Raw genomic sequence first — 16,524 nt, 5'->3', positions numbered from 1 at the left:
CGTTCAGACACAGCGGCTGCTCAGGGGCCAAGCAAAGGTGTTCTTTTCTTTGTTAAATGTGTTTTTTTTATGATTACAAGACTATATTGGACTCCAAGAATTTCAGGTACAGTAGGTCTGCCATATCAGTGAACTACTCATTGATTGGAGTAGCTGGCCAGTGTGATGGTGGAGGAGCCAGACTGGGTTCGGAGGAGCTGTCTGCTGCGCAAAGGCATCGGGGTTGATATGCCAAGGCGGCATGCGGTGTAACTGTGGGAGATTGTCTTTGACAATTCTCTTGCAATCACATGACCCTGTTGGACATTGATAATGTAAGATGCCGTAGGCCGATTTCCCCTATTTGATGGTGAGACGAGTGGTGTGGGAGTTATGTAGCCTTGGTTGTAGGAAGAACTAGGCCTTAAGCTGAGGGCTTTCCTGCTGCTGCAGTCCAGGTCAGGAGATGCCAAAGGCTGTGCAGTATAGCGTCCTTGCTCAGCTGGGGGCTGGCCTCTCCCATCAGTACTGCCCTCCAGTGTTTGATCAGTGGAATGACAGGCTGGATTGCAGGCATCTGTGCACTGCTGGGAGAATGTGCCATCAGTTTGTGGGACATGCTGCTCAGGATCTTGGGCTATATGTGTGTGTATATATATATATATATATATATATATAGAGAGAGAGAGAGAGACAGAGAGAGAGAGAGAGATTTTTTTTTTTGCGTGACTCTGTTTGGCGGAAAAAGCCTAAATGCATTCACTCTATCAAACCCTCCAAAGTTTTGTATACCTCTATAAGATCTCCCCTCATTCTCCTGTGCTCCAGGGAATAAAAAGTCATAGAAACATAGAAAACCTATAGCACAATACAGGTCCTTCAGACCACAATGCTGTGCCGAACATGGACTTACTTTAGAAATTACCTAAGGTAATTTTTCTAAGCTCTCTATTTTTCTAAGCTCCATGTACCTATCCAGGAGACTCTTAAAAGACCCTATCGTATCTGCCTCCACCACTGTCGCCGGCAGCCCATTTCACGCACTCACCACTCTCTGTGTAAAAAACTTATCCCTGACATCTCCTCTGTACCTACTTCCAAGCACCTTAAAACTGTGTCCTCTTGTGTTAGCCATTTCAGCCTTGGGAAAAAGCCTCTGACTATCCACACGATCAATGCCTCTCATCATCTTATACACCTCTATCAGGTCACCTCTCATCCTCCGCCGCTCCAAAGAGAAAAGGCCGAGTTAATTCAAACTATTCTCATAAGGCATGCTCCCCAATTCAGGCAACATCCTTGTAAACCTCCTCTGAACCCTTTCTATAGTTTCCACATCCTTCCTGTGAGGTGACCAGATCTGAGCACAGTACTCCAAGTGGGGTCTGGCCAGGGTCCTATATCGCTGCAACATTACCTCTTGGCTCCTAAACTCAGTCTCACAATTGATGAAGCCCAATGCACCGTATTCCTTCTTAACCACAGAGTCAACCTGCTCGGCAGCTTTTGAGTGACCTATGGACTCGGATGATAAGATCCCTCTGATCCTCCACACTGCCAAGAGTCTTACCATTAATACGATATTCTGCCATCATGTTTGACCTACCAAAATGAACCACCTCACACTTATCTGGGTTGAACTCCATCTGCCATTTCTCGGCCATTTTGCATCCTATCGATGTCCCGCTGTAACCTCTGACAGCCCTCCACACTATCCACAACACCCCAAACCTTTGTGTCATCATCAGATTTACTAACCTATCCCTCCACTTCCTCATCAAGGTCATTTATAAAAATCACGAAGAGAAGGGGTCCCAGAACAGATCGCTGAGGCACACCACTGGTCACCGACCTCCATGCAGAATATGACCCATCTACAACCACTCTTTGCCTTCTCTAGGCCATCCAATTCTGGATCCACAAAGCAATGTCCTCTTGGATCCCATGCCTCCTTACTTTCTCAATAAGCCTTGCATGGGGTACCTTATCAAATGCCTTGCTGTAATCAATATACACTACATCTACGGCTCTACCTTCATCAATGTGTTTAGTCCCATCCTCAAAAAATTCAATCAGGCTCATAAGGCACGACCTGCCATTGACAAAGCCATGCCGACTATTCCTAATCATGTTATGCCACTCCAAATTTTCATAAATCCTGCCTCTCAGAATCTTTTCCATCAACTTACCAACCACTGAAGTAAGACTCACTGGTCTATAATTTCCTGGGTTTTCTCTACTCCCTTTCTTGAATAAAGGAACAACATCTGTAACCCTCCGATCCTCCGGAACCTCCTCCATCCCCATTGATGATGCAAAGATCATTGCCAGAGGCTCACCAATCCCCTCCCTCGCCTTCCACAGTAGTGCTGATGTATCAAAACTTTCCCTGTAACTCAGGTCCTGAATTCGCAGCAACATCCTTGTAAATTTTTTCCTGCACTCTTTCAAGCTTGGTAGATGGTCAGAACAATAGACAATACTCGAAATTCAACCTCAACAGCGTCTTATTGTATACATCTTGAACATAACATCTGAAGTAGCTCCTGTACTCAATGTAACACACATAAAATGCTGGAGGAACTCAGCAAGCCAGGCAGGCCAAGAATAAACAGTTGACGTTCAGAAGAGAGGGAAGGGGGCGGAGCAACAGAGGGAGGTGTTAGATGGGTACGGAGATATGGTGAGAGAGGGAAACAGGATTGGGGAATGGTGAGGGAGAGTAGGTGGGAGGGGGCGGGGCAATTACCAGAAGTTCGGGAAATCAATGTTCACGCCATCAGGTTGAAGGCTGCACGGACAGAATGTGAGGTGTTGCTCCTCCAACCTGGTTGTGGCCTCATCGCGGCAGTTAAGGAGACCATGGACTGACATGTCAGAATGTTCCTGTACTCATTGTCCTGCTATATGAAGGCCAATGTGCCAAAAGCTCTCTGTATGACCCCACTTCGAAGAAATAAGGATCTATATTCCTAGGTCCCTTTATTCAATGTTTTGAGGAGTTACAAACAAAATATCTCAGAGGGAAAACAATGGGCTGTTTTCTGACTCAGCAATCAGCACACCTCCAGTGTTGACGCTGTTCAAGCCAGTGACGAGAACCGGAGGGGCAGTTAGTAGGTGCTGTGTCACACTAGTGAATCCCTTGAATGCACATCTTTAAGAACGAATGAGCACAAAATCTATGCCTGTCTCATCGCAACAGGGAATGACTCATTTTTATCAAAGGTTAAGTCTCCTCCTAGTGTGCCAGTATGGAGGGAGGAGTGGGTGGTGGGGATTGAGTCACTCCTTGCTCTAGGTAGCTCCTATGAAGGAAAATAAATTCATGATCTTTCTGGTGGGCCAATGGGCTTCTGCTTGATCAACTGCAGGAGGAAGTGACTGGTAGATGTCACCTGACCGATGACAATGAACTGTATGACAGCGGTCACCACAGACGTGTAGCAGTTTGCATGACGCTATCACAGCTGGTGTCACGAGGAGTTCAGAGTTCAATTCTGCCTGCTACCTGTAAGGAGTTTGTACATACTCCCTGTGAACTGCGTGGGCTTCCTCCAGGTGCATGGCTTCCTCCCACAGTACTGGTTAATAGGTTAATTGGTCACTGTAAATATGATGAGATTAGTCCAGGGTTAAATCAAATCTTGCTGGCTGATACAACTTGTTGTGCTGGAAGGTTCTGTTCCACGCTGTATCTCTAAGTAAATAAAGGAAACCTGAAAGGAGAGACTGGAGACAAAAGAAGTGGGCCCAGGGGCACAGGAAGGCCAGTGCTGTGCCAGGAGGAGAAGAGGTCTTCAGGACTCCATGTGCAGTTGGAGCGGAAAAATGCATGCAGCAAAAAGTGGAGTGGAGACTTGCAGTGATTTTGTCAGGTCTTGAGGGACTGAATTATGGAGAGATTGAGCAGGTTGGGACTTCATTCCCAAGAGAATAAGATGTGCAAATTCATACAAAGGTGTATAAAAAAAAGGTAACACACACAAAATGTTGGCGGAACTCAGTAGGTCAAGCAGCATCTATGGAGAAGAATAAAGAGCTGACGATTTGGGTTGAGACCCTTCATCAGGACTTGCTTCCACTAAAAACATCCACATTCAGGGACACAAATACCTGTACTCCTAGATCCTTCCGTTCTACACACTTGGTGGTGAGGAAGGCAAATGCATTGTTAGCATTTATTTTGAGAGAACTAGAATACAAAAGCAAAGATGTAATGCTGAGGCTTTATAAGGCATTGTTCAGACTCCCGTTAGAGTATTGTGAGCAGCTTTAGACCCCTTATCTGAGAAAAGATATGCTGGCATTGGAGAGGGCCCTGAGGAGTTTCATGAGAATGAATAAGGAAATGAAAGGGATAATGTATGAAGTGTGTTTGATGACTCAGGGGCTGTACTTGCTAGAGATCAGAAGAAGGAGAGAGTTTGCATTGCAACCTATCAAATACTGAAATACATAGATAGAATGGGCATGGAGGAGATGCTTTCTATACTTGGGGAGTCTAGAGCTGGAGCGAACAGCCTCAGAATGGACTAGACATTCCCAACCTGGTGTCCTTTGACCCCTTGCTCAATGCTGTTGGTCCATGGCATAGGAAAATTTGGGAACCCCTTTAGAATAGAGGTGAGGAGGAACTTCTTTAGCCAGATACTGGTGAATCTGTGGAATTCATTGCCACTGACAGCTGTGGAAGCCAAATCATTTGATGTGTTTAATAGTTTCTTGACTCGTTAAGGGCATCAAAGGTTACAAGCAGAAGTTGGGAGAACGGGATTGAGAGGGATAGTCAATCAGCCATCATCAAATGACAGAACAGACTCAATGGGCCACTGGCTTTTTTCCTCTCCTATGCCTTATGGCCAAAAAGCTGCTGCAGACTGCAAGATGCTTGCTGACGTCTAAGGGATACACGAATCATTCTGTTTCCAAAGTAGTCCGTCCGACCTGGTGGGAAGTCAGCCTTTCACTACTTCAACCGATCTTTGAGGGGAGAAAACTGGGAGTTCCCAGTGGGTGAAGGAGACCTTTGGAACAGGGGAAAGGTGGGAGGGAAAGAGAGTGAGGGAGATCTGTCCCTCCAACATGCAGTCTGCAATACAAGGGCTCCCTCTGTTGGGCACTGTTGGTTTAATGGTGAGTCAAGAGGCAGCTACTCTTGGGGTTAAGTAAAATAAGACGATGGTGAGCTGAAGTCAACCAAATGAAACAGAAGCGAACTGGGGCATTTTGCTTTGGAGTGAAGGAGGATGAGAGTGAAGTTGATAAAGGTGTACAAGATTATAAGAGCCAGTGATTTTTTCCCAGGGTGGAAAAAAGCTGATATCAGAGGGCATTCATTTACAGTGAGTGGAGGAGATGTCAGAGGTAGTTTTTGTTCACACAGACAGTGCCTTAAAAGCACTGCTGGGGGTGCTGATAGAAGTTGATACAATAGGGAGATTTTAGAGACTTACATAGACACACAGATGGAAGAAAAATGGAGGGAAGGGTGAGATTGATTGTGGAATAGGATTACATAGCACCAGGCTCTGCTACCCAGGGTAGGGAGCCCAAGACTGGATCACTGAGTTGAAGGGAGAAGGGAGAGATTTAATAGGAACCTGAGGGGCAAATTCCTCACATGAGAGGGTGTTAGGTATTCGGATCGAGCCAATGGAGCAAGTGGTCAAGGCAGGAACAATTACAATCTTTAAAAGACACTTGGACGGTTACGTGGATAGGAAAGGTTTAGAGGCATCTGAACCAATGCAGGCAAATGAAATTAGCTCAGTTAGCTAACTTAGTTGGCATGGATTAGTTGGGCCGAAGGGCCTGTTTCTGTGATGTATAGCTCTACTGGATAACTTCACTCACCACAGCTACCAACTCTCAACAAATCCCACAACTTACAGACTCACTTCCAAAAACTCCATAACTCACGGGTATACAACTCGTCCTCAGTATTATTTATTTATTTATGTGCATGATTTGTCTTTGTTTGCATGTTGGCTGTTTGTCCGCATTTGTTTATGTGTATATTTTTCATAAGTATGCCTACAAGCAAGGCAGTATATGATAACATATATGTACCCTTCATTGCACATCAATGGATCTGCTGTGGAGAGAGTGAAGAACATGAAGTTCTTATGATGTGCACATATGGACAATCTATACAGCAACTCCTCATTGGTCATGAAGGCATAGCAGTGTCTATACTTTCCGAGGAGATTGAGGTGTGCAAGGCTCCCCACCCCGATTCTAATAATTTTCTGCAGGAGCACCATCGAGAGTGTCCTATCATCATTGTGTGGCACGGATGCTGCAAGGCATCAGACTGCAAGACCCTACAGAGGATGGTAAAAACTGCCGAGAAGATCGCTGGTGTCTCCATCCACACTCTTCCCCCCACCCCCCAATTTGTGACATTCACTGCGAGCCTTGTAGACAAAGGGCTCGAAGCATTGTTGAGGATCCCTTCCACACATCCCACAATCTCCTTGACCCACTACCGTCAGGAAGAGGGTACAGGAGCATCAGGACTAGGAATTCTAGACTGAATTCCTTTCAGACTGCAGACTTCTTCTTTCAGACTGTGAGACTAATGAATACCCTGCTACCCATCAAGGTCTCGTCACTAGGAGAACGAGCTGTTTACTGTTTCCCTGTGCTGTACACTTCATATGAATTTTGAACTATATTTTATAAACTTATTAGAGGTAATATTTTGTTTTTTGTGCTGTGTCTGTTATACGTATTGTGGTGCACTGCGGTCCAGAGGAACATTGTTTCACTGTATATACGTACAGTCAGATGACAATAACCTTGAACTTGAACTTCGACAATAAATTTGCTATGACTTTGACTATGATTCCATAACTATGATGAAGTGTCATTAATCTTGTTCTCTCCCCACAGACACTGTCTGATTCATCAAATATTCCCAGCATTTTCTATATTTATTTCAAGTCAGAACTGAAGATACGAGAGGAGATTGCTCACTCCAGTAAAAGGTGTGAATCTTGGAAGGGAAGAGCAGTACCTGACAGATCAAGTTTAAAACACAGAACATAGAACATTACAGCACAGTACAGGTGCTTCGGCCCATGATGTTTAACCTACTCTAAGAACAAACTAACCTTTCCCTCCTACATAGCCCTCCATTTTTTGACATTCCATGTTCCAATCTAAGAGTTTCTCAGCTATGATTGAATGGCAGAGCGGACTCGATGGAATGAGTGGTTTAATTCTGCTCCTGCAGTACTGTGCAAAAGCCTTAGGGTGCCTAAGAACTTTTGTAGTAGTTTTATGTATTGCACTGTGCTGCTGCCACAAAATAAAACAAATTTCTTGACATATGTGAGTGATGATAAACATGATTCTCTTATGGGTCCCTAATGTGGACTGAGAGTGGGAAGGGGGCAGGGACAGGGGAATCAAGGTTGGGGAAAGGGGAATGGAGAGGAGAGAGAGCAGGAGGCACCAGAGAGACATCTGCAGCAATCAATAAACCAATTGTTTGGAATCAAATAATCTTGCCTGGTGTCTCAGGGCTGGGTGTGTCTGCACCCAAGCTACCCTCCTGCCCCTAGAGCTCCTTCTCTGCCACTTGTCCTACACCCCTCCCATGGCACTCTATCCTCGCTGTTCCCAATGTCCTTTGCTCCTGCCAGATTTACAGACTCAGTCTCCGCTTCATGTTGAGAAATATAGTGCTGTGCAAAAGTTTTAGGCACCTTAGTTATATACGTGCGTCTATGACTTACTTTTGCACAGTTCTGTATGTCCTACGGTCTTAGATGTGTCCAATTTACCTAATGTATAAATTTAATCATGAAAAGCTTGGTGCAGGAAAGTGATTGGCATTAATGGATGGAGGAGACTACAGTACACCTTCTGAGAGAAAGAATTTAAAAATACTGTACATTAGGGTAGTTGTAGGGATGGTGAGGTGGTTAAATTACTGGACCAACAACACAGAGATCGAGCTCCAAATCCCAACACAGCAGCTGCAGAATTTAAATTCAATTAATGTTTAGAGTTTTCAAACAAAAAAGAGTCATTAGTAATGATGACCAGAAAACAACTGGATTCTTGGAAAATTCCCATAAGACCCCACCCATTGAATTGACTCTGAAATGATCCAGCAAACCACTCAGCTCAAGGATTGTTAGGGAGGAGTGATAAATGCTAGCCTTGTCACGGAAGACCATAGGGTGGAAAAAATAATTAAAGCACATCTTATCCCAGAAAAGTTGACAGTCTTTCCGACAAGCTATTGGTAATTGGGATGGACATCACATTAAGTAGGTGGTTGGGTCATACTGGCGTGTCTTCAAAATGATGCTTATTGATGAGGGTTTGGAAAAGACTCAAAGCACTCAAGATTGGCTTTGTAATGGGAAAAGTGCAGTAGCTGGACCATTGCTGTTCCAGATCCACACTGATCACAAAAGAATGCACACAAAATGCTGGAGGAACCAGCAGGTCAGGCAGCGTCTCTGGAGACAAATAAAGAGCAGACGTTTCAGGCAAAAAGCCTTTATCGGGACAGGAAAGGAAAGGGGCAGAAGCTAGAATGGGGAGGGGGGAAGGAGCACAACCTGAAAGGTGATAATGAAGCCAGGTGAGGGGGAAGGTAAGTGGATAGGGGAAGGGGATTAAGTGAGAAGCTGGGAGGTAGAAAAGGTAATGGCCTGAAGAAGAAGGAATCTTATAGGAGAGGAGAGTGGACCCTGCAACAAAGGGAATTAGGAAGGGCACCAGAGGGAGATGATAAGCAGTCAAGGAAAAGAAAAGGGATAGAGGGGAACTAGAATGGAGAATGGAACTGGAGAGAAGATGGAGTGCATTGATGCTGCCTGACTTGCTAAGTTCCTCCAGAATTTCTTATGTATTACTCTGGATTTCCAGCATCTGAAGGAACTCTTGTGTTTTTGATGTCCAAAGTCTATGGTCTACATTCTCCAAATGGTGTCTGGTCTAGCCAACCTTACTTCATAAAGCAATCACTACTCCAAGTGTGGTCTAACCAGCATCATATACAGCTACAGTATGAAGTCTGAACTCTTATACTTAATGTCTCTGTCTATGACAGAATCTCAATGTGCCCATCTATGGAGGAACAGCTGGATTTTGGGGTCCACTTCCATAGATCCATCAGAGTTGTCACACAAGTTGATAATGTGTTGGCCTTCATTAGTCAGGGATTGAGTTCAAGAGCCATGAAGTAATGTTGCAGCGCTATAAAATTCTGGTTCGACCACACTTAAAGTATTGTGTTCAGTTCTGGTCTCCCCATTATAGGAAGGGTGTGAAAGTTTTAGAGAGGGTGCAGAGGAGATTTACTAAGATACTGCCTGGGTCAGAGAACATGTTTTATAAGGATAGAGCAAGCTAGGACTTTTCTGTGTGGAGTAAAGGAGGAGGTTCTATGTTTAACAAAGGCAAGCAAGCTAAGCACTTTCTTCACCCTATTTCTCTTGTGCCATTACTTTCAGGAAGCTTTGGGCTTATTGTCATAGAGTCATGGAGCAGCACAGCACAATAATAGACCCTCCCACTCACCTAGTCCATGCTGAACAGTTATTCTGCCAAGACCCATTGACCTGCACCTGGACCTTAGTCCTCCATACCCCTCCAACATTATCCAAACTTCTTTTAAATGTTGAAATCAAGACCACATCCACCACTTTCAATGGCAGCTCCTTCCACACTCTCTCCACCCTCTGATTGAAATAGTTTCCCTCAGGTTCCCCTTTAACATTTCACCTTTCACCCTTCTCTAGTTCTTGTTTCACCCGACTTCAGTGGCAAAAACCTGTTTGCATCGACCCTCTCTATATCCCTCATAAGTTTTTGTATACTTCCTCTCAAATTTCCAATCATTCTCCTATGCTTCAGGGAATTAAAGTCCTAACATATTCATCCGTTCCTTATAACTCAGGTCCTCTAGCTCCAGCAACACCCTTGCATATTTTCTCTGTTCTGATTCAATCTTATCGATATCTTTCCTGTAGGTAGGTGACCAGAACTGCATACAATACTCCAAATTAGGCCTCACCAACGTCTTATACACCTTCAATATAACATCCCAACTCCTGTATCCAGTATGAAGGTCAATATGCCAAAAGCTCTTTTTAAGACCCTGTCTACTGTGACAACACTTTAATGGAATTATGAATCTGCACTCCCAGGTCCCTCTGTTTTACCGCACTCTTCAGTGCCTGTGTAAGTACCACTATGGTTTGCTATCCCAAAGTACAATACCTCACATTTGTCTGCATTGAATTCCAACTGTTATTTTTCAGCCCATTTTTTTATCTGGTCAAGATACCACTGATAGTCTTCCTCTATACCTCCAACTCTGGTGTAATCCACAAATTTGCTGATCTGGTTTACCATATCATCATCCAGAAAATTGATATAGATGACTAACAACACCAGACCCTGCAGTGATCTCTGTGGCACATCATTAGTCACAGGCTTCCAGTCAGAGAGCAGACCAACTACTACCACTGTCTGGCTTCTCCCATGAAGCCAGCGTCAAGTTCAGACATTTCAACTTGCACTCCAGTGTCCTTCTGCATATCAACATTTACAAGGTCTCTGTGATTTCCCATAGGTGTCCAATATAAGACAACCCAAAATGCAGTTTGAGAATTATTTACTCCAGCCAATGATTCTCCAGCTACTGGGTATGGTGTTGAAGGAGGAATGCCATAATTGGAATGTCTCCCCTTGTGACTTGAGATAAGCACTGCACAGCGATACCCTGTGACTCTCTGGCCCTAAACAATGAATGGTGTGTTTGCACAGTGACAGGGTATACAGCCAACATCAGTGTACAGAATCCTGACCCACATGTATTGTTGAGTAGTTTAGGGAATTCCTGACAGAATTTTTTTTTTAGTCAATCACTATTACACCAGAAAATTGGTTTTGAATTGCATCCTATGCATACATTTGAAAGGCTCCTAAATGGGCATATGATTCTGCAAAGAATGGGGAGATGTGGATAATGTGTAGGCAGAAGGGATTAGTTCCCTTTTTATTTAGAGATGCAGCATGGTAACAAGCCTTTCCAGCCTAAAAAGTTTTCACCACCCAATTGTACCCATGTAACCAATTAACCTACTAAACTATACACCTTTGGAATTAGTTTAGTAAGGTACTTAATTAGTTCAGCACAACATTATGGACTGAAGAGATTGTTCCTTTCCTGTGCTGGTCAATGTTTCATGTTTATGTAGGTATCTATTCATTGCTGTTGACTGTAGCCACGTGCTTTGGTCATTTTATCTTGTTTTTTTGAAATGTGAGCATTTGTGCAAGTTTTATTTTTACACGGAGAGTGGAGGGTTCCTGTTACAGGCTCCTGGGGATGATCCTGAAGCAGATGTGATAGTGGTAGTTAAGAAGCATTTTGACAGATATAAGTGCAGGAAAGGAAATGATGGATATAGAGCATATGTATGTAGGCAGATGCGCAGCTTATATTGACACCATGGTCAGTACAAACATTGTGGCCTGAAGAGCCTCTTCCTATGTTGCACTTTTGTGTTCTAAGTTATTAATGGCATAGATTCATAGAGTGATAGTGTTACAAGGAGCGTTGGGGGCGGACCCAAGTGCAGGACACAGACATAGGGATAGTATAATCAGAACAGTGTTCATTGATGGTTACTAGGGAGGCCAGGGAGCGAGGACTAAATGTCAACAGGGACGTAAATGTTGGATAACAAACCGGTAAAACCTGGACTAAGACTTGGACAAGGAACCTGGACTTGAACTTGCCTTGAACTTGACTTGAACTAAAAACATGGACTCGGACTCGACTTAGACTAGGAACCTGGACCTGGAATTCAGCTTGGACTCGAAACTTGGACCATGACTTGGTCTCGGAATTCGGACTACGAGCTTGGACTTGGACTGTACTTGGACCACAAAAAGACAGAATACCCAACTCAGAGTAGCGACAAACAGCCAGACCTACTCAGCTGGAAGGACTTGGACAACGAGGAGACAAAACCACACAATGACATTCCATTTGTATCTTTGCTCAGAGTGGCAGCAAATGGCCAGCAAGTCTCAGCCAGACCTGGAAATGACAGAATTTGTACCTTATGGAGCAGCGGCAAAAATGGCCAGCAACTCAGCTGGACACGAAAATGACTGAATTCGCTAAGCAGCCACAGGCACCGAAGCAACTAGAGTCCACGATTCTTGGCAGACCCGGGATCACAGTGGCTACGATGAGATGACTGGCTTCTGGTGACTGGTTACCGGTGATGAATTTCTGATGATGGTCCAGCAATAACCATTGTATCCTGGAGCCTTTTATGCTACGAAAAGAAGATCAGGTGCCTTAATCAAGGCACCCAATGGAATATGGGAAAAAGGAAATAACTGGAATAAGGAAACCATGAACCAGACCATGACAGATAGAGTACTTCAGCACAGAAACAGGCCCTTCAGGCCATCTGGTCTTCTGCTAGCCCATCTACCTGAAACAGGACCATAGTTCTCTATACCTCTTCCATCCATGTACTTATCCAAACTTATCTTAAGTGTTGCTGTTGCTTATTTAATATTTGAGTAAAATTGTATATATATTGTTTGATTAAGCAACATTTGTTTAAGTAATTCCTTTAGAATTTTATGCAAAAGTACAATAATCGCATATGGCTTCACGTAACCATATTACAGGGGCACATTTCACGAAAGAAAAATGTAACTAACATACATGGATTATCCTGGCTCTGTGTTTTTCTTTTAATTAATTTAATGCTTTGGAATTACAAAGCATAACAGTGGTGACAAGGAAGCTTTAAAAAAAACTTGAGTTGACTACCTACTTGTTGAAATGCAGCAAGATGTTTGAGTTTAAAAAAACACAGCGAGACTTTTGAATTATTGGAAAAAAGAGCAGCGAGCTTTTTACACAAGAGGAGACAATTGACTAAATTCACAGGTTCATAAATAGGGAATGCCAGGTGATAATGATTGTAATCATAAATAAAACAAAGCAGAAATGACTGATTACGTCTGAAAGATAGATGGGTTTGATTGCATGAGAGATCATTGAAATATATATACTGAGTGAATTGAACAGTTTTTTAAAGCAAATGGAATAACCAATGAGAAACAAGTATCAGTTTTGCTGAGTGCATTGAGTGGAAAAACATTTAGTATACTTAGAAGTATGACTGCTCCAACCAAACAAGCCAACATGAGCTTTGTTGATTTTGTGAAAGTAATGCAGTAGCATTTAGAACTGAAACCATTGTTGATTGCAAATACTTTAGGTTTCATAAACAGAATCAAAAGGAAGGGGAGTCCATTTCAGTGCACGTAGCTGAATAGAAGAGATTGTCTGAGTATTTTCAGTTCAGTGATGGGCTTAATGATGCATAGAGAAACCTTTCAGTTTGTGGAATCTTACAATGAAGCATTCAAAAATGGTTCCTAACTCAGGTGCAACTTATACTTAAAAGAGCATTTGAAATATTAATATTATAGTATTAATGGAAACAGAAGACAGAGACACAATTGAATTGCAGTCAGAATAAAAGTCAGTGTGAAAAAAGTTGCAACAACTAATCAGACACCGACCTGGATGATCAAATTGGGTTACATTGTGGCAGGGGCTCATACACACCAGATCATTGCAAATTTAAAGGTGAAATATGCAGAAAAATGCAACAAAGTAGGACATATACAAAGAGCATGTCAGGCAGTCAAAAATAAATGGACCACACAAGGAAGAGATAAAGATTAAAAAATCGTGTTTCATTTTCAAAAAGAGCACTAATCTGCATGCTGCTGATAAAAAAATCTAATAATGATGAGAATTGGGGAGCCTTGAGATTTACAGTGTGAAAAATAACAATAGACAAGCAATATGACATACACCAGAGGTGAAAGGCAAATTAATTAAAATGGAATTGGACACTGATTCAGCTGTTTCAATCATTCCAAAAAATGAGTTTGAATGGCATTTCATCGATACTGCGGGTATCTAACTGAGAACTTATAACCAGAGAAAAGCTAACTCTTGTTGGGATTGCATTCATAGCAGTGAAATACAATGATCAACAAGCCACATTGTGTTTGTATGTGATTAAAACAGGGGGGGCCAGCATTGTGGGGGTGTGACCGGCTGAGTCAATTACAACTACAACTTGATTGGAGATCCATCCACCATTTCCATGAAACATCCCCAGCAATTAATCCAACTGAAAGCTAATTAAGAAAAGTACTGAATAATACCTCAGCAGTGTTCAAGGACAACACTGGAGAACTCAAACATATCAAGGGTAAAACAGTGCTAAATGAAAATGCCATACCCAAGTTTTTCAAAGCCTGTCCGGTTCTTTATACCATCCATGATAAAGTAGCCAGTGACCGAGACTGCGTGGAGGCTGAAAGAATTCTTTCCAAGGTTGACTGGAGCTCATGGGCAATGAGTAGTTTCAGTCGCCAAGAAGAGTGTCAGAATCTGTGGTGATTTTAAGGTCACTGTCAATCCAGTACCGAAAGCAGATCAGTGCCCTCTGCCAAGATTGAGGATATACTTGCAAAAACTTTCTGGAAGGAAGCACTTCAGCAAAGTGGACCTCTGAGTCCTACCAACAGACGGAGATGGAAGGAGAGTTCAAAGTGTTTCACCATAAATAATCACAAAGGGCTTTATCGCTATAATAGGCTTATTTTTGGAGAAGCGTCTTCAACTGCACCCTGGTAGAAAGCTATGGACCAGGTGCTGCAAGGCTGCCCAGGCACAAGGTGTTACCTGGATGACATCATTGTTACCAGCAAGGATGACAAGGAGCATTTCCAAAACCTCAAGGCAGTGGAAAAAAGATTAGAAGATTTTTGGCTCAGAGCAGGATGCAACAAATGTGAATTCTTTAAACCAAGCATTACTTACTTTGGTCACACCATTGACGCAGAAGGATTACACAAATATGCTGAGAAGATTCAAGCAGTGGTGAATCACAAAGGCCAAAGGATGTGTCACAGTTGTGGTCCTTCTTAGAATTTGTCAATTACTATTGCAGGTTCCTGCCAATCCTGCCCACTGTGCTCCAGCACTTGAACTTATTACTATGGATTGGGAAAAAATGGCAATGGACTCCAAAGAGTGTGAGGTGGTTTTCAAAAAGTTAAAGGAAATGGTGACCTCAGATATAGTATACATACATTGTGATCGAGTGAAGCTTGCTGTGACACCTCGCCTTCTGGTGTAGGTATTGTCATGTCACGTGTTATGAGCAATGGAAATAATTGTCTTTGCATCATGGTCTTTTCCCGCCGCAGCGAAAAATTATGCACAGATTGACAGACAGGCTTTGAGTCTGGTTTGAGGTATAATACATTTCAACCAGTACTGTGTAGGAGAGAGTTTACCCTTGTTGTTGATCATCAGTCACTAGTGTCCATTTTGAATCTACACAGGGGTGTACGACTAATAGCAGCAGCTCAAATGCAGAGTTGGGATCTGCTTCTTGGTGGACACAACTACAAGATTGTATTCAGTCGGACATTCAATCATGGAAATGCTGATGGATTTTCTTACCCTTGGGAAAGAAAATAACTGGAAAACTGACAAAAAAGGACACTTCTCTTGACATATTCTCCCTGATGCAAATTGACACAGAGATGATCCAAATGGAAACCCAAAAAGACCCCACATGGTCTCAGGTCAACACGGCAAATTAAAAAGTCTGAAATGTGCATCAGAAATGACAGTTCCCCAATTTTTACTAGCACTGGAACTTGCCCTTGATGGAGGTTGCCTTATGTGGGGATTGAGAGTTGTACCATCCAAGCTGAGAACTAAAATGCTGGAGGAGCTACATGCCAGTCACCTAGATGCAGGTTAAAGGTGAGTGTGGGCTTGAAGCTTTGTCTGGTGGCCTGGAGTGGATCAACAGATCAAACAGCTTGCCATGCAGTGTTCAGGATGCCAACACACCCAGAAGAAAGGTGTCCAGGGTTGTCAGAATCACTTCCTGCAATCACAGTGTCAATTCTCCTATAACCAACATGGAGGAAGCCACAGAACCTGAAACTATTTCAGAGCCACAAATCTCTCTTGCCAAGCAGAGTGACCCACCACACTACCCAACCTCTGTCAGGAACAATGTAATAAGACCATAAGATTGTAAGATATAGGAGCAGAATTAGGCCATTTGGCCCATCGAGCCTGTTCTGCCATTTCACTGTGGCTGATTCAGATTTCCTCTCAGCCCCAATCTCCTGCCATCTCCTTATATCCCTTCATGCCCTGACCAATCATGAATCTATCGCCCTCTTCCTTAAAGGAACATAAAGACTTGGCTTCCACTGCTGCCTGTGGCAAAGAATTCCACAGATTTACCATTCTCTGGGTAAAGAATTTCTTCCTCATCTCTGAACAAAAAAGACACCCCTCTATTCTGAGGCTGTGTTCTCCTGTCTTAGACTCTCTCACCATAGGAAATGTCCTCTCCACATCCACTCTATCAAGGTGTTTCACCATTCAGTAGGTTTCAATGAGGTCACCCTTCATTCTTCTGAATT

At 43.2% G+C, this 16,524-nt stretch overlaps 1 long non-coding RNA gene across 1 annotated transcript in view; it reads left to right on the top strand.

The window, feature by feature from the left end:
- The window catches only part of LOC140730255 (uncharacterized), a 174,929-nt gene extending 162,447 nt beyond the window's left edge, over nt 1–12,482 (top strand). The window contains exons 2-3 of the long non-coding RNA XR_012099549.1: nt 6,877–6,971; nt 12,024–12,482. This is a non-coding gene — a long non-coding RNA (uncharacterized lncRNA). The remainder of the gene's footprint in view (nt 1–6,876; nt 6,972–12,023) is intronic.
- Nucleotides 12,483–16,524: the final 4,042 nt, after the last annotated feature.

Source organism: Hemitrygon akajei, chromosome 7 (genome assembly GCF_048418815.1).
Source record: "Hemitrygon akajei chromosome 7, sHemAka1.3, whole genome shotgun sequence".
NCBI classification, from domain to species: Eukaryota; Metazoa; Chordata; class Chondrichthyes; order Myliobatiformes; family Dasyatidae; genus Hemitrygon; species Hemitrygon akajei.
Note: the sequence above shows the minus strand (reverse complement) of the source record. Positions and strands in the feature narration are given on the sequence as shown.